The sequence below is a fragment of the Phascolarctos cinereus genome, unplaced genomic scaffold, assembly GCF_003287225.1.
Source record: "Phascolarctos cinereus isolate Bilbo 61053 unplaced genomic scaffold, phaCin_HiC Scaffold_4;HRSCAF=312, whole genome shotgun sequence".
Taxonomy (NCBI): Eukaryota; Metazoa; Chordata; class Mammalia; order Diprotodontia; family Phascolarctidae; genus Phascolarctos; species Phascolarctos cinereus.
In genome coordinates this window covers 142,211-167,033 of record NW_027555847.1, presented here as the reverse complement: position 1 = coordinate 167,033, position 24,823 = coordinate 142,211, and the positions used below count along the sequence as shown (strand labels likewise).

Here is a 24,823-nt window from a genome sequence, read left to right as displayed (position 1 = left end):
TCCCCGTAGTTGAGTCACCTCCCCCACACCGGCCTTGGTCACCATGACAGGGAAAAACCAGGATGGAGGGTCTTTAGTTAACTTCCTATGATTAAGTAAGTGACTTTACAGTGCGTGGTGCACAGCTCTGGCGCCCAATACAGAGAACGTCTCATCACCACCCCTATAGAATCATATCAGATTGATCGATACTGATGTGAATCGAGTAGGGGTCCTCAATGAATCAGCTGTTCCAGAGGGTCCCAGGAGTCCTCCCCAGCTCCTAGTTAGACCTCAGGACACAGTTATCCCTGCCTTCCCCGGGCTCAGCTGTCCACCTGGAACACTTTTTCTCAAATGTCCCAGACCTCCCTGTCGTGTGCTATGTTAGACTGTCCTTTCTTCCAGACCCTCCCCCTGTTTCCCTTCCCCAGGCCTCCTGATTCCCTGCCCCCTCCTTCTTTCAGAGCTCTCAGGTCCCGTGCAGGGGGCTGAATCCCAGACTGGGTTTTGTCCCCCAGTCTCAGGCTTCCCTGGTCATTCCCTGGTGGCTCCATCCCAGATCCCTCCCCATCTTCAACTTTCCCATGTCTGTCTGTCTGTCTGTCTGTCTCCCCCCTCCCTCTCCCTCTCACCCTTACCTGGGGCTACTCTGCCCAAAAGGAATAGAAATTTTTAATCTGAGATTTTTTTTCTCCTTTTCTCTTTTTTTTTTTAAAGTTGAGCAGTGGGGGTTAAGTGACTTGCCCAGGGTCACACAGCTAATAAGTGTTATGTGTCTGAGGCCAGATTTGAACTCAGGTCCCCCTGAACCCAGAGCCAGTGCTCTATTCCCTGAGCCAGCTAGCTGCCACCTAGCTGCCTCCTTCTCCTTTTCTCTTAAAGACAAGCCTTAACCCCAAATTGCTCAGGTCCCAGGCCAAGCCCAATTTGGTCTTTATCTGGGTCCTGATTGCCTCAGAATGAATGTAAATGGTAAACATTTGTTTTGACCAGAAACTTTGAAGGTCTTCCCCTTCATAATCTATTTTTTTTTAGTGAGGCAATTGGGATTAAGTGACTTGCCCAGAGTCACGCAGCTAGAAAGCATCATGTATTTGAGGTCAGATTTGAACGCAGGTCCTCCTGACTCCAGGGCCAGTACTCTATCCACTGCACCACCTAGCTGTCCCCTCTATTTCTTTTTTTAAAGAGGCCGTTCTTTGCTTCATTTCTTATCAAGCCTTAATCATTGAACAGGCTTTCCCTCAGTCAAACTGAGACCTGTTAAAGACCTTAGCTTGAAAAGGTCAAGGATCCCTACTGTGTCCTGGACCATCTTCAGTTGGGCACCAGAGGTGAAAGTGAGGCTGGTGACTTTGCACAGCCCTCCCTCCCTTAAATCCAGTTCATTTGCATGACATGACATCACCTTCCTGATGTCATTGTCCTCTTCAGGAAAGAAAGCCAATCAGCAGCAGCTGTCTTGGACCAAATGGTCAGCCTGTTGTTTAGCTAATGTGTGTGTTAGCTGGGGAGAGGGGATGCAGGGAGGGCAGAGGAGCAGCTGAAGGGAGAGCTCTGACTCAGGGGTCATTGAGACTCTGACTGGCCTCATCCCATCTGGGATCCCAAGCCCACTCTGCCTCGTGGGGCTCTATAGGAGGGTGAGGGGAAAAAGGGAGGCAGAAGAGGGGTAAGAGAGGGAGGGAAATAGTCTTCCTGTTCAGACCATCTTCATTTCCAAGCCTGACCCTCCCTTCTGCTTCCCTCCTTCTACAGGTTGGAGTCTTTCCCCTGAAGGCAGGGCCTAGGTCTTTCTAATTCCTATGGGACCTTGCCCTCTGTAAATCCCTGTAGGGGAGCCTCCTGCCTCCAAGGAGAGCGGAAAGAGCTCTCTCTTTCTGGGCTCCTTCTCCTTCCCCAGCTCAGTCTGCAGAGAATCAAGGCCTGGCCCAAGCACATCCAGACCCCAAAGCTGGAGGGAAATGAGAAGTTTTGTTAGAAGGTAAATAGCAAACCCCCAGAGTATGAGCCCCAAGGCAGTCGGATTGCAGGTAGGGCAGATGGGCTTTCTGTGCCAGGTAAAGAAGGAAGGGACTTTCCCGGTGGCTCCAGGCTGTCTCGAGGTCATCAGAAAGGCATAGAATCACAGCATCCCATGAGAACTTAGGACATGGGGTAGAGAGAGCTTTGGCTGCTGCTCTGTTTGGGGGGCCACAAAGGGTGGGGGAAGCAGACGCCTGGGGTAGATAAGGTCCCAGGGATAAGATGGAGGAACTTTACAAAATGAAGTCACTTTGGTTCCTTTGCTACCTACACAGGGAGTCTGGATTCAGAGGGAATGGCCCCCGGGAGCAGCCGAGCCCCAGCCCAGGTGAGTGCAGTCCACCCCCAGACCTGACTGTCATCAGCAATCAGGCCATTTCCATAGATACTGTGGCTGGTCTAGGAAGCTGGCCATGCCTGCCTCATGGATCATTTCTGTACAAAAATAGGTGTGAAATTGAATACAGTAGTAACAATGTTGCCCTGCTCCCATCTTTTGTGTTTTAAGCTGATCCGCTGGCACCCTGGTTTCTTGAGCACTCCCCCTCCTCCCCCATGAGGTAATCCACGGTGAAGTGACTTGCCCAGGATCACACAGCTAGTAAGCCTCAAGTATCTGAGGCCAGATTTGAACTGAGGTCATCCTGACTCCATGGCTGTGCTCTATCTTTTGCCCCACCTAACCCCCCATTTGTTTTTAAGTTCCCCTTCATTACAGCTGACCAACAAGTGTGGCCCCTTCATTCCTTAGTTTCTAGTCCCTTAGGTAAATTCATCTTTGTTTACTTTTTTATGTTTCCGTTCCCTTATGTTTAAACTTAAAAAGCTCTATGCAGTTATGATCTTTTCATCAAGAAGGCTTGAATGTCCTTTCCTTAAGGGTAATGTTCCCCCTTTATCATTATACTCAGTTTTGTTGAGTAAATTACTCTTGGCTAGAAGACCGTGTCCTTTGCCTTCTGACATATCCTATTCCAAGCTCTATGCTCTTTGATGATGGTTGCTGCGAAATTGTGTGTGATCCCAACTGTGGCTCCTTGGTATTGAATTGTTTCTTTCTGACTGATTGCTGTATTTTTCTCATTTACCTGGAAGCTCTGTATTTTGGATATGATGTTCCTGGGAGTTTTCACTCAGATATTTCTTTCAGGAAGTGATCTGTGGTTTATTTTGACTTTGTGCTTTGGTTGTAAGACATCTGGCAGTTTTAAGATTTCTTGAAATCTTATGTCCAGGCTCCTTTTTAAATGGCATTCAGATGGTCAAATGATATTTAAATTTTTGCTTTGTTCCATTTTTGATGTGAGTTATATTTTCTTTTTTCTTTTTTTCTCAGCCTCTTGAATTTGTTTTCCTATATATTATTGCCTTGTGGCTTCTATCTGATCTATTCAAAATTAAGGGAGTTTGTTGCTTGGCCAAAGTTTTGTACCCCTTGTGCCAAGCTATTAACTCCTTGATTCTTTCTTGCACATCACTCATCTATTTTTCCCTCAAACACTCTTGTTCCATTTATAAACATTTTTAATGTTGCTATAACCCTTCTGGGAATTCTGGTTGAATTTGTGCCCAAGCTGTGTTTCTCCCGAGGTGGTGCTTCTAGATATGAGCCATTCTGTCTTTATGCCTCCTGTTCCTCTGCCACCAGAGTTCATTGTGGTGAGGTTCGTTCTTTCAGCCTGCTTCCTGACTTCAGACTTGAAGTTAGAGCAAGACTCTGCAGCACCCTGGAGGGAATTTCTGGGCTCTCTTGTTGCTGCTTTCTTGGGGTACTGTGTGTTGTCTTATTCCAGGATCTCAGGGGCAGGATAGACATCTATGAGCTCTCAGTGTTCCCAAAGTGTTCTGATCCAGGGCGAAATCAGGTTGTGGACCACCTGCTCTGAGCTCTCTAAGTTTCTGACCCGGGTTTGAGTCCATGCAAGAATAGACTGCTGCCAGACTCTGTCCCTGTTGGCCAAATATAATAAATTCTGCTGGCTGGCTCAGAGGGCCAGAATTGGAAGTCCCTCTTTATTTTTGGATTCCTGCCCTTGTTGCTCCACTGCAGGCTGGGCTGAGCACTGGGAGCCAGACCTGCTTTGCATCCCCCACCCGAGCCATAGCCCTCCTTCTGCAGGCTTCTGTGCATCCTTGCTTCATTCCCCAGGGCCTCCCTCCCCAGGAATCCCACTGCTTGTTACAGATTCCCTTGATCCTATTATGTGAGCTGGGCCTGGGTGGGAGTGACAGAGCTGCCAGCTGCCGCCATGCTGTGCAGTTTCCTGATATGGGGCTGCATTTTCTTGCCCTGTGGCACAGGCTCTAATGGCAGGAATGCTCCTTGGGCAGTGTCTTCCTCACCAGGCTGGTTCTAGGGCCCACAGACCTCCCTTTTTCCCCTCGTGTCAACCTAGACCCAGGACTCACAGGTTTTTCTGGTTTTCCCCATCAAGATTTGGTCTGGTGTATTGTCCAGATCTGCTAGGTGTTTGTGGAGGGCAGTTCACTGCATTGCTTCCCCGTCCCTTGGCCATCTTGTCTCTGCGACCCCCAGAGGCATCATCCTCAGTTTACATAAATTGAGAAAACTGAGGCAGATGTGAAGGGATTTGCCCAGGCTCACACAGCTATGAATGTCTGCGGCTTGATGTGAGCCAAGGTCTTCCCCAAGAGCAGTCTTCTTGACTCCTGGCCCTGTGCTGTTTCCAGAGAAGGAAGATGAAAAGCTCCTGGAAGAAATCTTGCCCAAAGATAATAGATCAACAAACATTCACTAAGTGCTGGCACATTGCTAAGTGCTTGGGATACACAAAGAGGCAAGAGACAACACAGAGACGTCAGGACCTCACAGTCCAATGGGGAAGACAAACACAATAAGCTATGTGCAAAATACGAAGTCATTAAAAGAGAGAAAGCACTAGAATTGAGAGGGGTTGGGAAAGGATTCCTGCAGCTGGGACTGGAGTCAGGACCTAAAGAGAGCCAGGGAGGGCAGTCGGGCAGCTGGGTAGTAGAGGAGATAGAGTGCCAAGCCTAGGGTCAGAAAACCTGAATTCAAACCTGGCCTCAGACATTTACTAGCTGTATGACCCTGGGTAAGTCACTTAGCCCTATTTGCCTCAGTTTCCTCATCTGTAAAATGAGCTGGAGAAGGAAATGTCCAACTATTCTAGTTTCTTTGCCAAGAAATCCCCAGGCACAAAGAGTTGGGCATGTCTGAACAGCAGAAACAACAGGGAAGGCAGGAGGCAGAGATGACAAGGGAGAGCGTGATGGGAATGGGGGTGGCCAATGAAAATGTGTGGAGCTGAGATATGGAGTGTCTTGTGGTTTGTGTGTGTGTGTGTGTGTGTGTGTGTGCATGTGTGTAGCAATTGGGGTTAAGTGACTTGCCCAGGGTCACACAGCTAGGCAAGTGTCTGGTCTGAGGCCAGATTTGAATTCGGGTTTTCCTGACTCCAGGGCCAGGGCTGTATGCACTGCGCCACCTAGCTGCCCCTGAGGGTCTTGTTTATGAAACAGCCAGGAGACCAGGGTCACTCCATAGAAGAAAACATCTAGGGGGTGGCTAGGTGGCCCTGAAGTCAGGAGGACCTGAGTTCAAATTTGGCCTCAGACCAAACACTTGAAACTAGCTGTGTGACTCTGGGCAAGTCACTTAACTCCATTGCCTAGCCAAAAAATTTAAAAAAAGAAAAATACATATAGGTAGGGACTAAGTCTAAAAGGCTTTAAATGACTTTTGTTCTTATATTTTGTACTGGTGTTTATTGAGTAGAGGGGCAGAATGGTGACATGGTCAGACCCTCCCTTTAGGAAAAATCACTTTAGTGGCTGAATAGAGGACAGATTGGAGTGGGGAGAAGCTTGAGGCAGGTAGACCCACGAGCAGACTGTGTCAATAGCTTAGGTATGGAGTGATGAGGGCTTGGATCAGATGGGGGAGAGGATTAGGTGGGGGAGAAGTGATCATGTTTGAGAGATGTTGCAAAGGTGAAATCAGCAGACCTGGACAATAGATGGACTATGGGAGAGAGAGAGAGAGAGAGAGAGAGAGAGAGAGAGAGAGAGAGAGAGAGAGAGAGAGTGAGGAGCAGAGGGTGGAGCCTAGCCTCTGAGCCTGAAGGACTTGGACCAGGTGCCTACTGATGTCTTGGTTGCCTGCTGCCAAGTCCTGGATTGGACAGGGGAGGACCTGGGCCTCGAGGCAGCCTTTGGGGGTAAGGAGCGGTTGGAGGCTCTAGGTGGAACGCTTGGACGGGGGCAGGTTTAGAATACATCATTGCTCTGGCTCAGATCCCAGAATGAGAGCAGGGGCTCAGTGCCAGCTCCTAGCCCAGCCTGAAGCACGCACAAGAATCACCAGGGCAGAAATCACAGACTAACATGGGACCTGTAGAGCTCCCCAGGTGGCTGACAGTGACCAAGTTCAGTAGATTTGTCATTGCCAAGAAGGCTCAAAACCCGATCAGGAGCCTGCAGAACATAGATGCCAGTACGGGCAAGGGGAGCCTCAATCAACTTTGCCACAGATCAGGCCACTTTAGTGGCACTGAAAGCTTGCAGGTGCCCAGCCTGAGCTGTCCTTGAGACCCTGGAGTAAGGCAGCATTGAATATCCCCAGGAGAACATAAGCTCAGCCCAGACTCCTCCAGGAGGTCACAGAGACTGGCTTTAAGTTAAATGCTGAGGTCAATGATGATGTAGAAATGTGATGGAGTACTGTTGGGCTGAAGTGATGAAGTGTTTTTATGTGTTTGGTTTGGTTTGGTTTGGTTTGGTTTTTAGGCAGTTAGAGTTAAGTGACTTGCTCAGGGTCACACAGCTAGTGTCAAGTGTTTGGTCGGAGGCCGGATTTGAACGCAGATCCTCCTGACTTCAGGGCCGGTGCTCCATCCACTGCACCACCTCGCTGCCCTGTGAAGGAGTGTTTTTAGCGTATGAACTGATGCAGAGCAAAGGGAACAGTACCAGGATAATAGTTAATATGGAGACAATGTTGCAAAGATTACCTTGAAAGACTTGGGAATTCCGATCTGTGAAGAGATCTACCACTATTCCAGAGGACTCATAAAACATGCCACCTGCCTCCCCTTCTGATATAGGCAAAGGACTCCATCCAGAATGAACCTTTTGGAGGTGGCCAATGTGGAAGTGGGCTTTACATGATTATACAGGTGGAAAAGAGGGGTTTGGTATTTCATTTCATTTTCAATGAGGGTGGGGGTCAGAGGAAAAGAAGGGAGATTTTTTTTTATCATGAAAAAAACTCTACTTATTATCCGTGGGACAGTGTCTTTTTCCTCCCCATCTTCCTCAAGGTTCCTTACTCCTTCATGGGGCAGCTAGGTGGCGCAGTGGATAGAGCACCATCCCTGAAGTCAGGAGGACCTGCGTTCAAATCCGGCCTCAGACCAAACACTTGACACTTACTAGCTGTGTGACCCTGGGCAAGTCACTTAACTCCAATTGCCTAAAAAACAAACAAACAAACCTTGAGGATCATTTGGTTTTGTCTCTAGAACTGGGAGCCAAGAACTAGACACATCAAGAAAAGGCAGCTTCAGAACCACACAAAACTCTAGCCCCTGAAGCACAGCTTCCCAGGGGAACTTCCTAGAGACTCCAGGGAAAAAAGGAGAATTTCCATTCCTCCAGCAGCTTTGAACGAACCACTGGCCACGTGAGGCCTAAGCATGGGCTCTGAATGTTCTTGTGGTCCGGCATCATAGACTCTTGGGGATGCTTGTACACTTTGGTCCTTGCTATACTTTTATAGTAAACAACTTTCAGAAATAAAATAGAACTGAATACTGAAATGGAGGTGATAGCACCTACCTCCCAGGGCTGCAGTGATGCTAAAAAGGAGATTGACAAGGCACTATATAAGTGCTAGCTATTTTCAGAACAACAAAACGGTGCCTGTAAGGCTCTCTGACACAAAGGATTGTGCACATATTAGTTTCTTAAAATTCTTTGGGAGATATGGAGATGGAGAGATTATTCCAATGAGCAATGAGGTTGCTTGAGGGCTGTATGGTGTCTAAGGGGTTGGCACTGAACATCCAGGGGCAGAAGTTTGGTCCTGGGGCCCAAGGCTTTTCTGCCCAAGTCTTGATTTTTTCATGGGATTGCTCTGGACTGGATTTTACCCTTTTGGATTTTTTGCCCCATTTTATTTCTTCATTGTATTTACTCTTTTCTTCTCTTTACTTAGATAGCCATCCTCAGTTCTTAGACTTCGCCGGAGCCAATCTGGCCCCATTGCCCTCTTGGATGGGTTGGGTCCTGTTCTCTCTCTAGTCTGGATGGAGTGGTTGTCTTTTCACTGATGTTGCTGACCTTGGCCTGTCTCCTTTTTGTAGAATCCCCAACTGAAGTTGGTCGTCTCCTACCGTGGCCATGAACGCCCAGTCAAATGCTGGCGGTCAGACCGGCCTTCTTATTCAGTAGACCAACAACAGCCCAACAGAGATCATCTGGCCAGTCAAGCCCCTTCCCTGACTACTTTGAAATGAGCCAGTAGTCCCTGCTGGCAAGCCTAGGCTTCGATTGAGACCCTACAGTAGGTAATCAGTGGGGATACAAAGGAAGGCAAAAGACAGTTTGTGCTGTCAAGAAGCCCCCAGTCTAGTAAGGAAGAAGACAGTCATGTCCAAACACACTATATGCAGGAAAAACAGGGCGTGATCAGAGGGATGGCATTAGAATGAAAGGACTGGGAAAGGCTTCTGTGACTTGCCCAGGTTCAAGCAGCTAGTCAAGAAGGTGGAATTTCGTCAGAGACTGGAAGGAAGCCAGGAGGTGGAGATGAGGGAGGACATGGCAGACATGGAGACAGCCAGGGTCAGGACAGTTTCTTGTCTGAGGAATTCATGAAAAGGGCAGTGGTGCTGGATTCCACAGTGTGTAGAGTTGAGCTATAGGAAGACTGGAAAGGTTGGATGGGGACCAGGTTATGAAGGGCTCTGAATGCTACAAAGGATTTTATTTTTGTTTCTGGAGGGAAATAGGAAATGCAATGAGAGAATAACATGGTCAGACCCCTCCCCTTTCTATCAGTTTGACAGCTGACTGGGGGATGGTCTGGAGTGTGGAGGAAGTCGAGACAGGCAGACTCCCCCCTGCCCCAGCAGCTGTTGCCATTGTCCAGGTGTGAGGTGGTGAGGGCGTGCACCAGGATGGAGGTGTATTCCAGAGATGGTGAAAGGGTAAACTTGAGAGGACTCAACTACAGGTCTGATATGAGGAGTGAGGGTGATATATAAGGAGTGGCAGATGACACCCAGGGTGCCCTAATGAGGGACTGGGAAGATGGTGCCCATTAAGAAGTTACAGGCATCTGAAGAGGGAAGGATCTAGGTGTATAAGAAAGTCTTAAAACTGGTGATTTGTCCTTTGGGAGCCAGTAAACTCCTTCCCTGGAGACATCTGGTATAGCTTGTTCTCTAAAGCTCGGTGGTATGGGAATGAATTTTTTTCCTGAGAAAAACTCTTGTTACATTGGGAGCAGGGATGACATTGGGATGGGGGTGGGGCATAGCAGTGGGGTGTAGAGGGCAATTTAAACCAGGGTACAGGTTATAGGTTTACAGAATGTTTTAAGAAACTGTTCAGTGGCTTCACTCATGTCTTACTCTAAGTGAAAAATGAGTGACTCAAGGGACCCTAGAGAAAAGAAAAAAATTTAGAAATTCTTGGGAATCTCAAGAAGTATAAAAGAGGAATAAATTCCTCAATTGCTCTAAAGTAAAGTAATAGAATAAAGAAAGTAAAAGGTGAAATATGGATTAGAAACAGACCCTGAATCATGTTTTAAAGAAGAAATCACAATGATAAAAAAAAAATGGATCAGCAATTTTATGCCAGGATGCGGGATTGTTCCCAAACTTCAAAGTCTCTGATAAAGTAAATCGTATGCTTATGACTGAAATGGAAGAAAATGAAATGGAGGACCATCAGATTCCGAATTCATTGGCCAAACATATGTTGTGAATGTAGCAGGCTGGAAATATAGATGAGCTCATCCCAAGTATCAGGGTATTCTCAGATCTGTCCAGCCTTTCCTATTTGTGACCCATCAATTGGCCCCTTAACTCATTCCCTTAACTCTTGTCCTTCCTAGTTTCTATAGTTCTATTCGTGTGTTTAGATCATTTATTTCTCACAAAGAAACTGGGTAAATTTTTCTGATGAATTAGCTCAAACAACCCAAGCTAATTAAACATTGTTTGTTTGGTTGTTTTAAAACAATAAAGGAACCCTCCTTTTCCATCATTGTTGATGTTCAGTCATTTCATTAATGTTCAACACTTAGTAAACCCATTAGGGCTTTTCTTGGCAAAGGTACTGGAGTTCATTTTGCAGATAAGGAAACTAAGGCAAAGAAGGTTAAGTGACTTGCCCAGGGTCACACAGCTATTAAGTTTCTGAGGCCATATATGGACTACTAAAGAGTCTTCCTGATTTCGAGCCCAGTGCTCTATCTACTATGCCACCTAGCTTGCCCTTCTCCATCATTGTTACTCTTGTTACTAAGTAATTAATTTTATAATTAAGAAATATATGCTATGGACAAATCCTAAAGCAAAGGCAGAAGCTATTTTGGGTATGACACACACACTTAGAGTAACCTCAAGCCCTCAGTGTAAGAACAGATAAGGCCCCTTCACTTGTCTGGGAATCCTCTTATACCACTCAGTGCAGTCCAGATTCTGATGAATATCTTTTCAGAATCTTTTCATGTTTTCATCTAGATAAGGCTGTATTTCAGCTATTCAGGAAGCAAACTAGATCTTTCTTTAACTTTATTCTCTTTTCAGTGATCGTATTAAATGTTTTTATTTCCCCAGAATGCAGTGTACCTGCCAGCTTCTCACAGACTTTTCTTTAGAATATGTCCCTTACATCAGTTCTGATAAGGAAGAAATTTCACATCACCCTCTCTCTTTCTCCTCCACAGATGCACCTACCTCACAGATAGAACACATGCTTTCTTTCTGATCTCACAGGGAAACACATTCCACAATAAGACATTTCTCAGCTTTATTCCAACTGATGACATAAAATGTTTTTCTCAAAATTCCATCAGGTTCTTACTGACTCTGGTTTCAAGAGGTGACTCTGACACTCATAAAGAGTATGACCTTTGGGCAAATCCTTTCTCTGGGCTTCCAGTTTCCTCCTGTAAATTGATGAGAACTGGACTATTGAACTCGGAAGTGTCTTTCAGTTCTGTGGCCTCTGACTTTTTTTTTTCATCCCAGGTAGTTTAATTAAACTCCCCTTATGGACCCTGATAATGGTAGTGTTCAGAGAGAACATATGTATTGTCTCCCCTTATTTGAATGTAACCATTTATCCTTGTTTAATTCTGTATCATGTTCATTGTATCATGCTTACCATTTTTGGTTGCTCTTCACCTCTGTGTTGGAACTTTTGATTTTCCCTGAAGCTCTTTCATTTTCATCAGGAGTGCTTGGAAATTCTCTTTTTCATTAAAGGTTCATTTTTGTTTGGAAAGTTTTCTTGGCTGTAAGCCCATATCCTTGGCCTTCTGAAATATCATGTTCTAAATTTTCCACTTCTTTGTAGTGGTGGCTTCTAAATTGTATGTGATCTGTCTGTGGATTCTCTTACGTTAATTTTTTTTGTCAGCTTGCGGTTATTTTTTTTTTTCTTTGACTTGGAAACTCTGGACTTTGGCCAAGATGTTCTTAGGAGTTTTCGTTTTGGGGTTTCTTTCAGGAGGTGACTGGTGTATTCTTTCTGTTTCTGCTTTGCCCTTTGATTCTAAGAGATCTGGGTAGTTTTCTTTGGTTGTTTCTTGAAATATGATGTCTAGGCTCTTTTTTTTTTTAGTCATGACATTTTAAAAAATTATTTTATTAATTTATTTTGATTTATCAACAATCACTTCTGTATGCTTTTGAGTTGAAAATTTTTCTCCCCCTTCCTCCCCACCATCCTCCCCAAAACGGCGCACAATCTGATATAGGCTATACATTTACATTCTTATCAAACATTTTCACATTAGTGATGCTTTAAGTAAAAATTAAAACCAATAGGAGGAACCATCAGAAAGAGGAAACAAAACTCAACAGAAGAGGAAAAAAAAGATAGCAATTCAACTTGCATAGTTTTTTCTTTGGATGTGGATAGCACTTTCTATCATGAGGCCTCTGGAGATGTCTTAGATTCTTGTACTGCTAAGAAGGGTTAAGTTTATCAATATGAGTCATCACACAACGTGGCTGTTACTGTGTACAATGTTCTCTTGGTTCTGCTTACTTTGCTCAGCATCATTCCATACAAGTCTTTCCAGATTTTTCTGAAGTCAGCCTGTTCATCATTTCTAATAAAACAATATACCACAACTTGCTCAGCCATTCGCCTATTGATGGTCATCCTCTCATTTTCCAATTCTTTGTGTGGCCTCTGACTTTTGATAATTTAGGAGGCATTGACATTCAAGGACGTGGCTGTGGACTTCACCCAGGAGGAGTGGGGCCTCTTGGACCATCCTCAGAAGGAGTTGTACAAGGAGGTCATGCTGGAGAACACCTGGAACCTGCTCTCCCTGGGTAAGGAACTCCCCTGGCCACTCTGGGTCTGTAATCAAAGGGAGTATCTTCATCCCCTAGTGTGCAGGGTTTGGAGCATTTATCAATTATTAGAAAGAGAAAAGTGCTGGTCTCCTGTGTCCAAGAGACAGACTCCTCATGCTCCTTGGTTTTCCTCTAGGAAGTCTGCATTGTCTGCTAGGGACCTGAGGGTTTCTTCTGTTGCTCCTGAAGCTGTCTCTTCCCAATCCCTGGTAGCTTCAGGTCAGAGATCCAGTCAGTGTGGAAGAATCTCAGGTGTGGATCTCACATCAGAGGTTAAAAGTCTAACCTCTACCTGGGTGTGAATTCTGCTGCCAAATCTCTGAGCTGCTCAGGAGGCTTTTCCTTGCAGCCCCTTCCTCTTTGGGATGGGTCAAGGATTTGGAATCTTCTTCTTTTGAACAAGCCTACACTGGTAGCTCACAGCACTTCAATGGGTCTGGTGTAGTAGGCTTGTCCTTCATCTTCCTTCCTGTAAACCCTAAAATTCCAGCACAGACAGTGGGACAGGAAGGGAAGGGAATGAGCATCTATATTCACCTGCTGTTTGCCATGGGCTCTGCCAAGGGCTTTCTTTACAGTATTATGTCCCTTCATCCTCATAATAATCTTCCAGGTTACATGATATTATTATCCCCATTTTATAGTTGGGAAACTGAGGTAACCAGAGAGTAAGTGGCTGGTCCAGGGGCACACAGCTGGAGGCTGTCTGAGGCTGAATTTAAACTCAGGCGATCCTGACTGCAGGCCCAGGGCTCTCTCCACTGCACCATCGGCTGCCTCTGATTTCTAAAGAATAGAAACTGCCCTGAATCCATCCTTCTATGAGGAAAGTGCACCAAGACCAAATTCTCTGATTCCAAACTGGTTCCATGATTTTCTTCCCCACCTCTCCCCAAAGTTCCCACAAAATAAATGCTATGGAAGTTATCCTTCAGGAGTCCTGTGAACCACCCTGGCGTCCTTGCTGGCATGCCCCTGTGGATGCCAGGACTAACAGGCTGGCTAAGAAATAGAATTTGGACCAACTAGAGTTTATTGAGTTTGCCAGAAGGAGCCTCTCATCCAAAGAGACAAGCACCCCCTGAATGAATAGTACCCAAGGTTTACATAAGGCTCAGGGAGCGAGGAGCCAGGCTGGGGGCAGGACAAAGGGTGATTCATCAAGCTCCCCGTACCTCTGGCACCATTACCCCTTTTACCCAGTTTGGGGGTTAGGAGTTCCTGCCAGAATGGAACATGACAGGATTGGGGAGCAGGGGGTGGAAGGTCTGGCTGTTTCTCAGAATAGGCTGTACAGTAGGATAGTGTAGCACATCCTGTTTTGGGTCACTTGCGTTACAAACACTAATGTGTGACCACACTGGAGTGATTTTCAAAGTGGAGCAGCTCTGTGTCCACACTCCTCTCCAAGTTTCTCTCCACAATCATCCCCAACTGATTCCCCATGCCCAGGGCTTCCAGTTCCCAGAGAAGACGTGATCTCCTATTTTGAGCAAAGGGAAGCACCATGGATGCTGGAGCAAGAAGGCCTGAGGAGCCGCTGTCTGGGTGAGTGAGGTGAAAGCAGGGGTATGAGAGTGTTGTGGTGAAGCACATGCTAGATCTGGGGGCAGGAAGACCTGACTTGGAATTCTTTTTCACATGTTTTTTAGCAGTGGCTTCCTGGGCCACTCACTGAACTGTGGAGCCTCAGTTTCCCCATCTGTAAAATGAGGGAGTTGGACCCCATGGACTTTTAGCTCCCTTCCAGTGATCAATTCATGCTCCTCTAAGAGGTCATTGTTTGGAATTTGGGGGCATGGAACTCTCCTGAAAGTGCAAGAGGGGGTTGGGCTACACCCTCTGACCTCTTCCTTAGACCTTCAAGTCAACAAACATTTAAGCACCTGCCACATGCCAGGCCGTGTGCTGAGCACTGGCGTCATAAAGAGACACAGAGGATGTCCCTGGCTCTCCTGGAGCTCACAGTCTGGTGGGCAGACATCACTCCAACAGCTCTCTAGAGACCACTGTAGGCAGGATAAATTGGAGCTGGTCAAGAGAGGGAAGGCCCTAAAGTGAAAGAAGCCTGGGAAAGGCTTATTGTGGAAGGTGGGCTCTAGCTGGGGCTCAGGGAAGCCCAGGTGAGCATTCTAGGCAACAGGTACAGCAAGGAAAACCCATGGAGTTGTTAGGTGAAGTGTCCTGTTCCCGGAAAAGAAAGGAGGCCCATAGCACTGGATTAAATGGGGGGAGATGGGGTAAAAGAAGACTGGAAGAGAAGGAGAGGGGGAGGTGATGACGTGTGCTAGCATCCCGAGGGAGGATTTCCTCTTTGATCCTAATGCCACAGAATCACTGGAGGTTGTTGAATGGGTGGTGACATGGTCAGGTGAGAGGTTTAGGAAGATGAACCTGACAACTAGGGGTAGGATTGACTGGACTGGGGGAGACTCTTAAATACCTCAGGTGTGAGGTGACTGAGGCCTGAACCAACACAGTGACAGTGTTGGGAAAGAAGGTGAGAGATGTCATACAGGTGGAATCACAGGACTTTGCTGCAGATCGAATATGGGGGTCAGGAGGGTGAATGTATGAGAGTCGATGAGGCGTGCATGACACTTCATCTCTGAGCCTACACTATTGAAGATGCCTTAGATGGCATTACGAATGTAGGAAGATGGGAGAGTTGGGCAAAAGAGAATGAGTTTCATTTTGCATCTGATAAAAGGCGAACCAGGAGAGAAGAGTGTCACTAAAGCTTAGAGAGGGGAGTATCAAGAAAAAGGGTCTGTTGACAGTGTCAAAGCCTGCAGAGAAGTCAAGAAGAATGAAAGTCAAGAAATGGCAGTTGTATTTAGCAATTTAAAGATTATTGGTAATTTTAGAGAGAGAAGTTTCAAATGAACAATGAAGGTGGGAGCCAGAATGCCGAGAGTTCTAAAGAAAGCCACAGAAAGGAGCTGGAGACACCAGTCATACATGACCATCTCTAGCTGTTTAGCTGTGAAATAGAGAAAAGCTGTTGGATATCACAGGGGGATGCGTGGATCGTTGAGGGTGTTTTGAGAGAAATGGTTTTATTTGGGACAACAGGAAAGGAGTCATTAGTGTGGGGAAAAAGTGAAAATTAGTGAACAAATGAAGGTACTACGGGAACAATATGCCAAGGTAGATGCGGGGTGGAATTGGGACTATTTGCACACATAAAGGGGATTTCCTTTAGCAAGCAAAAGGATGATCTTTTCATCTGATCCTGGGGCCAAAAAGGAAAAGAAGGCATCTGCTTTATGTGAGATAAGAATAAGATAACTCTTGATCAATGTCCAGTTTTTTTCAATGAAATAAGAGGCTAAGTTCTTAAGTGAAAAGGTGTGGATGTATGGAGGGATGGTGTGGGGGGGGCGGAGAACCAGTCATAAGGAAGGGTTGGGGATGAATGAAAAGATTTGGAAAAGCTGCTGTGGTGAGTGGCATGGGGAGTCAGTTAGGGAGATGTCAAAGGGTTGCCTGGCCACAATGAGGGTCCAGCTGAGATTATGTAGTCGAAATTTGTATGGACTCAGGCAGCCTAGTTTCATGATTTTCACTGTCTCATCCAACAGTACACGAGTAGGAGTGAAGGCTGTTGGTAGTAATCTGAGGCTAAACTTTGCATACTTCCTCAGCCCAAGTCCCTTTCCTGATCTCTGTGGTTCAATCTCTGTCCCATTCTTAGAAAGTCGTTGACCAGATTCATGTAAGTGACTATAACCTCAGTTTAGGGAGTGGGGAGGTAGAGGCTTGAAGGTGTTCCATGGTATAAGGTCCTTTGAGAGCCTCTAAGAAGCCTCTGTGATCTTCAGTCTTGGGTCTGGTCAGGTTTCATCAGTGTTAGAACCTAATAAAGGTGACTACTGAGGAGTGATTAGATGCAAGAAAGAGAGAGAAATGTGAGTTAAGGCAGAACACGCATTTGACAAGTAGGATAGAGGCCAGAATGCAGGGATGGAAGTAGAGGCTGGGGCCTGCCGTCAGCCCTGGGCCCAGTCAAACAGTCAATAAACACTGATTAAGCAGTTCTATTTTAAGCCTGTGCTAAGCTCTGAGGATACAAAGAAAGGCAAAAGTTCTCAAGGGAGCTCACAAGCTAGCAGACAGAATGGAGATAATTTAAGAAGAAGCAACAGAAAATGAACCCTAACTCTTAGCTGATCTGCTTTCAAAGAGACTGTTTTGGAGTGGAAATACATTTAGTTCTACAGGGAAATGAGAGAATTCGAGTGAGGATAATAACAGTCTAAGAAGGAGAACAGAATGGGGGGGAAATGGTCTAAATCAAAATCACAGTGATAAAAATAATAGCAAGCACCTATAATTGTACAGTCATATGAAAATTCTGAGGTACCACCTCATACCTATCAGAGTGTCTAATATGACAAAAAAGAAAATGTTGGATGTTGGAGGGGATGTGGGGAAACTGGGACACCAGTACACTGTTGGTGGAATTGTGAACTGATCCAACCATTTTGGAGAGCAATTTGGAGCTATGCCCAAAGGGCTATAAAACTGTGCACACCATTTGATCCAGCAATACCGCTACTAGGTCTATATCCCAAAGACATCCCCTCCTCAGAAAAAAAGGGTGAAGGACCTACTTATATAAAGATATTTATAGCAGTTCTTTGTGTGGGAGCAAAGAATTAGAAATTGAGGGGAAGCTCATCAGTTGGGGAATGACTGAATAAGCTGGGGTATATGATTGTAATGGAATATTATTTTGCTGTAAGAAATGACAAGCAGGATTTCAGAAAAACTTGGAAAGACTTGCACAAACTGATGCATAATGAAGTAAACAGGACCAGAACGCTGTCCACAGTAACAACATTGTTCAATGAAGAATTGTGAATGACTCAGCTATTCTCAGCAATGCAGTCATCCAAGACAATCCCAAAGGGCCAATGATGAAACATATTATCTGTCTCTGAAGAAAAAACTGATATTGATTGAATACAGACTGAAGCAGGCTATTTTTCACTTTCTTTCATTTTTTCTTTTATTCAAGTTTTCTTGTACAAAATGACTAATGTGGAAAATGTTTTACATAATTGCACAGGCATAACCTATATCTGATTACTTCCTGTCTCATTGACAAGGGAGGATGAGGGAAGGCAGAGTCAAATTTGGAAGTCAAAGCTTTAAATAAAATGTTAAAAAATTGAAAAAATAATAGCATTTACATAGCACTTATGTGACATTTACTTTAAAAATATTGTCTCATTTGATCCCCATAAGAAGCCTAGGATTTAGGTGCTTTTAAGTATGCCTATTTTACTAGATGGAGAAACTGAGGCAAACAGAAGTGCTGTGACATGCCTGGGGTCACAGAACTAGAAAGTTTCTGAAGTGGGATTAGAACTCAGGTCTTCCTGACTTGAGGCCCAGTGTTCAATCCACTGTACCACCAGCTGTATTCTGATTTTTAAACAGAATATCATGAAAATGCTCAAACATGTATAATGTAGAAAATGAGAATTAGATATGTTCTCTTCTGAGGGATGGAAATTCATTCTTTGTTTTTAGCTCCCTAACCAGTCAATAAAATGAATTGCTAGTTACTATATAAAAGATTTAGTTTTCTACTGACTCATGACAAGTAATGTATTAAATGATAAATGTATTTGAAGGTCAATTGCATGGACTACTTTTTTTTAAAACAATGTTTATAGTTAAAACTTCTTTTGTAAAGATAAGATTTCTTCAGATTTCTTCTTTCTGCCAGTAGAAATCTGAGTACACTTTCATTGAAATTCTACTGAATGATTAACCCTAATTGCCAAACAGTTCCTTTGAGAAGCTGACAGGTAGGCCAATAATAACGTAAGTTGATGACAGGTTCAAATCAGAAAACAACTTAAGCATTGCAATGAGGGGCACTTTAAGGTCTCTCTCTCTTTCTCTCTCTCTCTTTTTTTTTTTTTAGTGAGGCAATTGGGGTTAAGTGATTTGCCCGGGGTCACACAGCTAGTAAGTGTTATGTGTCTGAGGCCGGATTTGAACTCAGGTCCTCCTGATCCAGGGCTGGTGCTCTATCCACTGCCACCTAGCTGCCCCCTAAGATCTCTTTTTGTAGAAAGGTCATGGGGGTAGGGATTCATGATGGTTAATTTGCAGCCTCTGCTGTACAGAACAATCATGGTTCCAAAGAAACTGTTGTCTCTGCTGCAAGAATGCAGATCCAAGTAACATCTTGATCTGGTAATTACAACTTTGAGGAGATGTGATTACAAGGTAACCCAGGAATGAGAGGACTCCTCTGGAGCACTTACAGCCAGCCAGTGAGGGTCTGTGCATGCCTCTGACCATTTGCACATGAATGTCCAACCTTCTTGGAAGTTTGGAAACAATTTGATGTCAAGTTGAGAAACTGAAAAAACAGAGTGTGATGTTATCATTGCATGAACCCCAAAAGCATTACAGGCCTGACCATAATGATTTGGAATCACTGCAGAAATAATCCTATTATGGTTGAAATATGCTCATGCTTATTGACCCAGAGGATAAATATCTTAGTAACAAAACTGGGCCATTATTTACTGCTGAAGGTGCCACTGACAAATTTTTAGTTCCTTTGGACCACTGTCTAGAACCTCTAAGAGGGCTCCCTAAATGAGAAAGGGCTTCAAGAGGACTAATAGTGAAGCATGCTGTTCACTTCCATACAAAAGGATCACAGGGGGCACCTAGGTGGTGCAGTGGATAGAGCACTGGCCCTGGAGTCAGGAGGACCTGAGTTCAAATCCAGCCTCGGACACTTGACACTTACTAGCTACGTGACCCTGGGCAAGTCTCCTATTTGGTCATGGAGTCTTCTGTTCTCCGTAAATCTGGTAGGTAAACTATTCCTTGCTCTCCCAGTTTGCTTACAGTGTCAGCCTTTATATCTAAATCATGAACCCATTTTGACTTTATTTTGGTGTATGGTGTGAGATTTGGGTCTATGCCTAGTTTCTGCCATACTCTTTTCCAGTTTTCCCAGCAGTTTTTGTCAAATAGTGAGTTCTTATCCCAGAAGCTGGGGTCTTTGGGTTTACCAAATAATAGATCACTATAGTCACTGACCACTGTGTCTTGTGTACATAATCTATTCCACTGATCCACCACTCTGTTTCTTAACCTGCACCAAGCAGTTTTGATGATTGCTGCTTGATAATACAATTTAAGATTGGAATGGCTAGGCCACCTTCCCCTGCATTTCTTTTCATTAATTCCCTTGATATTCTGGACTTTTGTTTTTCCAAATGAATCTTGTTATTATTTTTTCTAGCTCTATAAAATAATTTTTGGTAGTTTGATTGGTATGGCACTGAATAAATAAATTAGCTTAGGTAGAATTGTCGTTTTTATTATATTAGCTCAGCCTACCCATGAGCAACTGATGTTTTTCCAATTATTTAGATCTGACTTCATTTGTGTGAAGTGTTTTGTAATTGTGTTCATAGAGTTCCTGGGTTTGTTTAAGCAGGTAGACTCCTAAATATTTTATAAAGTCCGTAGTAACTTTAAATGGAATTTCTCTTTCTCTCTCTTGCTGTTGGGCTTTATTGGTAATATATGGAAATGCCAATGATTTATGTGGCCATGAATTTTAAAAATTGTGTTGATTAGGAGGATTTTTTTTGTACAAACAGATTTTTTGGTGTAATATTTTATTTCCCCTATTAGATAATAAAATAATTTTAAACTTTTTAAAAAAATTTTTGAATTCCAAATTCTGTCCCCCCCTTCCAGCTCAGGGAAATGGTGAGCAACCTGATATAGGTTATACGTGTGCAATCATTATTACAAGGATGTTACTTTAATGAGCAGAGACATTTAAAAACAATTTTTAAAGAGAAATAAGTAATGGCTATCCTCAAAAATTAATAGGCCAGAAAAAAATATTTTATGCCTTAGGTAAATACAAAAAACAGTAGTGGTATTCTTGTGCCATCAAATACTGCAACAGAAAATAAGAAGATTAGAAGCTGTTATTAGGGATATTATCACATTATACTTACAAATGTGATAGATCATGAAATAATTTGAATATTTAGTACATGTACACCAAATGGCATAATAGATATGAAGAAAGGATTAAAAGGGCAAACAATGAAAGTGAAAGTGAAAAGGAAAGATCGAAGTGGAAACAATCTGTCTAGTATGGTAGACAGAGCATACCCAGTCACGAGTTTGAGTTCTTCTCTCAGCCACTGGGATTTGGGTCAAGTCACTCAGCCATTCAGAGCTCATGACCTGAGTTGTGAATGGGATAAGAATGCCTGACCTGTGTCACAGGTTTGTTGTGAGGATCCATTGTAACTGTGTGTGAAGCTTTTTGTAAATTAAATCATCCTTTGGATGTGAGCTAATGGCATTTTGAAATAATTGTCCATATAAGTCTGAAGGCTTTTCCTTTTGCCTGGGGAAAGAGAACGTAAAGGAATTTTATGTTCTGCCAAAGGAGGGAAGGGGATATAACTATATATGTGTCTGTGTATCTGTGTTTTATTGCTTGTTTCTTTCAGAAGAAGGAGTAAAACTGAAAGTGAAAGAGACTACTGCAGAGCTAAGCTTTTCTGTAAAAGAAACTCACAAGCAAAGATTCCTGAGTAATAGTTCCTGTGATTTCACTGAGAGAGAAATCTGTGCTAAACATCAGAGAACCCACACTGCAGAAAAACCTTATGAATGTAATCACTGTGGAAAAGCTTTTACGCGGAAGATTTATCTTACTGAACATCAGAGAATCCACACTGGAGAAAAACCCTATGAATGTAATCACTGTGGAAAGGCTTTTACACGGAGGACATATCTTATTGAACATCAGAAAATCCACACTAGAGAAAAACTGTATGAATGTAATCAATGTGGAAAGGCTTTTACACGGAGGATTTATCTTACTGAACATCAGAGAATCCACACTGGAGAAAAACCTTATGAATGTAATCACTGTGGAAAGGCTTTTACACGGAGGAATTCTCTTGCTGAACATAAGAAAATCCACACTGCAAAGAAACCTTATGAATGTAATCACTGTGGAAAGGCTTTTACACTGAGAGCTTATCTTAATAACCATCAGAAAATCCACACTGGAGAAAAACCTTGTGAATGTAATCACTGTGGAAAGTCTTTCCTACAGAGAACGAGTCTTGCTTCACATAAAAGAATCCACAGCAGGGAGAAATCTTATGAGTGTAATCACTGTGGAAAGGTTTTTACACTGAGGACTTATCTTAATAACCATCAGAAAGTCCACACTGGAGAAAAACTACATGAATGTAATCAATGTGGAAAGACATTCAGAGACAACTCCCATCTTGCTGTACATCAGAGAATCCACACTGGAGAAAAACCTTATAAATGTAATCAATGTGGAAAGGCTTTCAGGCACAAGGTCAGTCTTGTTGAACATCAGAGAATGCACACTGGAGAAAACCCTTATAAATGTAATCTATGTGGGCAGACTTTTACACGGAGAACTTATCTTATTCAACATCAGAGAATCCACACTGGAGAAAAACCTTATGAATGTAATCAATGTGGAAAGGCTTTCAGGTACAAGGGCAGTCTTGTTGACCATCAGAGAATCCACACTGGAGAAAAACCTTATGAATGTAATCAATGTGGAAAGGCTTTCAGGCACAAGGGCAGTCTTGTTCAACATCAGAGAATCCACACTGGAGAGAAACCTTATGAATGTAATCAATGTGGAAAGCTTTCAGGCACAAAGTCAGTCTTGTTGAACATCAGAGAATCCACACTGGAGAGAAATCTTATGAATGTAATCAATGTGGAAAGGCTTTCAGGCACAAAGTCAGTCTTGTTGAACATCAGAGAATCCACACTGGAGAGAAACCTTATGAAATGTAATCAATGTGGAAAGGCTTTCAGGCACAAGGTCAGTCTTGTTGAACATCAGAGAATCCACACTGGAGAGAAATCTTATGAATGTAATCAATGTGGAAAGGCTTTTACACAGAAGGCTGGTTTTGCTTTACATAAATGAATCCACACTGGAGAGAAACCTTATGAATGTAATCAGTGTGGAAAATCTTTCCTACAGAGGACAGGTCCTGCTTTACATAAATGAATCCACACTGGGGAGAAACTTCATGAATGTAATCAACGTGGAAAAGCTTTTAGGCTTAGGGCCATTCTTGTTCAACATCAGAGAATCCACACTGGAGAGAAACCTTATGAATGTAGTCAATGTGGAAAGCTTTCAGGCACAATGTCAGTGTTTTTGAACATCAAAGAATCCACACTGCAGAGAAACCTTATGTATGTAATCAATGTGGAAAAGCTTTTACATGGAGGATTTGTCTTGCTGAACATCAGAAAATCCACACTGGAGAGAAACCTTATGAATGTAATCACTGTGGAAAGGTTTTCCTACAGAGGGCTGGTGTTGCTTTACATAAAAGAATCCACACTGGGGAGAAACCTTATGAATGTAATCAATGTGGAAAGGCTTTCAGGCACAAAGTCAGTCTTGTTGAACATCAGAGAATCCACACTGGAGAGAAATCTTATGAATGTAATCAATGTGGAAAGGCTTTTACACAGAAGGCTGGTTTTGCTTTACATAAATGAATCCACACTGGAGAGAAACCTTATGAATGTAATCAGTGTGGAAAATCTTTCCTACAGAGGACAGGTCCTGCTTTACATAAATGAATCCACACTGGGGAGAAACTTCATGAATGTAATCAACGTGGAAAAGCTTTTAGGCTTAGGGCCATTCTTGTTCAACATCAGAGAATCCACACTGGAGAGTAACCTTATGAATGTAGTCAATGTGGAAAGCTTTCAGGCACAATGTCAGTCTTTTTGAACATCAAAGAATCCACACTGCAGAGAAACCTTATGTATGTAATCAATGTGGAAAAGCTTTTACATGGAGGATTTGTCTTGCTGAACATCAGAAAATCCACACTGGAGAGAAACCTTATGAATGTAATCACTGTGGAAAGGTTTTCCTACAGAGGGCTGGTGTTGCTTTACATAAAAGAATCCACACTGGGGAGAAACCTTATGAATGTAATCAATGTGGAAAGGCATTCAGAGACAGCTCCAATATTAGTTAAACATCAGACAATCCACATTGGAGAGAATGAAATCTATGTGGTAAAGCCTTCAGGAAAAGAGAATTCATATAAGATATAAATCTTATCACTGACATGACTGAGGAAAGGCATATAAATCTTGTACAGAGCTTCTTAGACAGCAGAAAATTCTGGGTACAAGCCATTTATGGACTTAATGTAAGAAGGCCTTTAGCCAGAGATTATCTGCTATCTTCTCATCAGAGGAGTCATACTAGGAGGAAACCTTATGAATGTGCTCCATGGGAATATGCCTTTCTCTGGAACATAGAGGTCACTGGTGAAGATTAACTTTTGTGACTGATTGACAGAATGGTGAAATAAGGGGAAATAATTCATGCCATCCAACTAGATTGTAAAACCAAAAAAGGAGGAAATAGGCTCATAAGCTGACATTTGTATGTTCTCCAAAATAGAATATCTTCAGAATAAAGAAATAAATTTGCATCAATATTATGCCAATAAAGTGCTGCACTCAATATTCAAGCACATTTGGAAACCTCAAAAGTGGCCACTGGATTGGAAAGAGAAATCAGTTTAAGCCCCAGTCCTATATGCCAAAGAAATGTTTAAATTACTAAACAATTGCACTCATTTCACACTCCAGCAAAGTTATGCTTTGGCTTTAGTGCCTTATTTTCCTCTTAATAAAATTCTGCTTTTGATTCATCTTGGACTCTTTTGCATTTTGAGGGATGGGCTTTGCCCAGTTGACATTTCTGGTGTCAGAAGTGGGATTTATCATGGTGAGGGACTTCTTCCTGACCACTGGAGGCATGATCCAGGTATTTTGGTACCAGCTTGGACCCTTTGATGTCCAGCCTGCCAGCTTCCCCTTGGGGGTCTGGTAAATGCCTTCCTACATGAATCCCAAGCTCCGTTGGGAGCTCTTTTTCAGTTGAGTTCGTTTATTGGGAGGAAAAGAGTTTTGGATAACCAGGGGTGCCAGAGCAGATAAAGGCCTGGCAAGGGTAACATTGATCAGCGACTAAGGCCTGAAGGGCTCAGGGATTTGTGGCCACAGGGTGGAGACTCCTTTGTGGGCTCCACAAGGCAGATGCTGTCTGAGCGGGGACCTGGTAAAAAGACTCCACTGATGGGGAGTGGCAAAAAACCTGATGA

The 24,823-nt window shown here is 43.6% G+C and overlaps 1 pseudogene across 1 annotated transcript; it reads left to right on the top strand.

Annotated features, from left to right (window-relative positions):
- The first annotated feature begins 1,273 nt into the window (after nt 1–1,273).
- Nucleotides 1,274–24,370, top strand: LOC110202409 (uncharacterized; annotated as a pseudogene). The gene is made up of 4 exons (XR_013485771.1): nt 1,274–2,335; nt 12,446–12,572; nt 14,049–14,144; nt 21,122–24,370. The product of XR_013485771.1 is annotated as an uncharacterized LOC110202409 (transcript).
- The last annotated feature ends 453 nt before the right edge of the window (nt 24,371–24,823 follow it).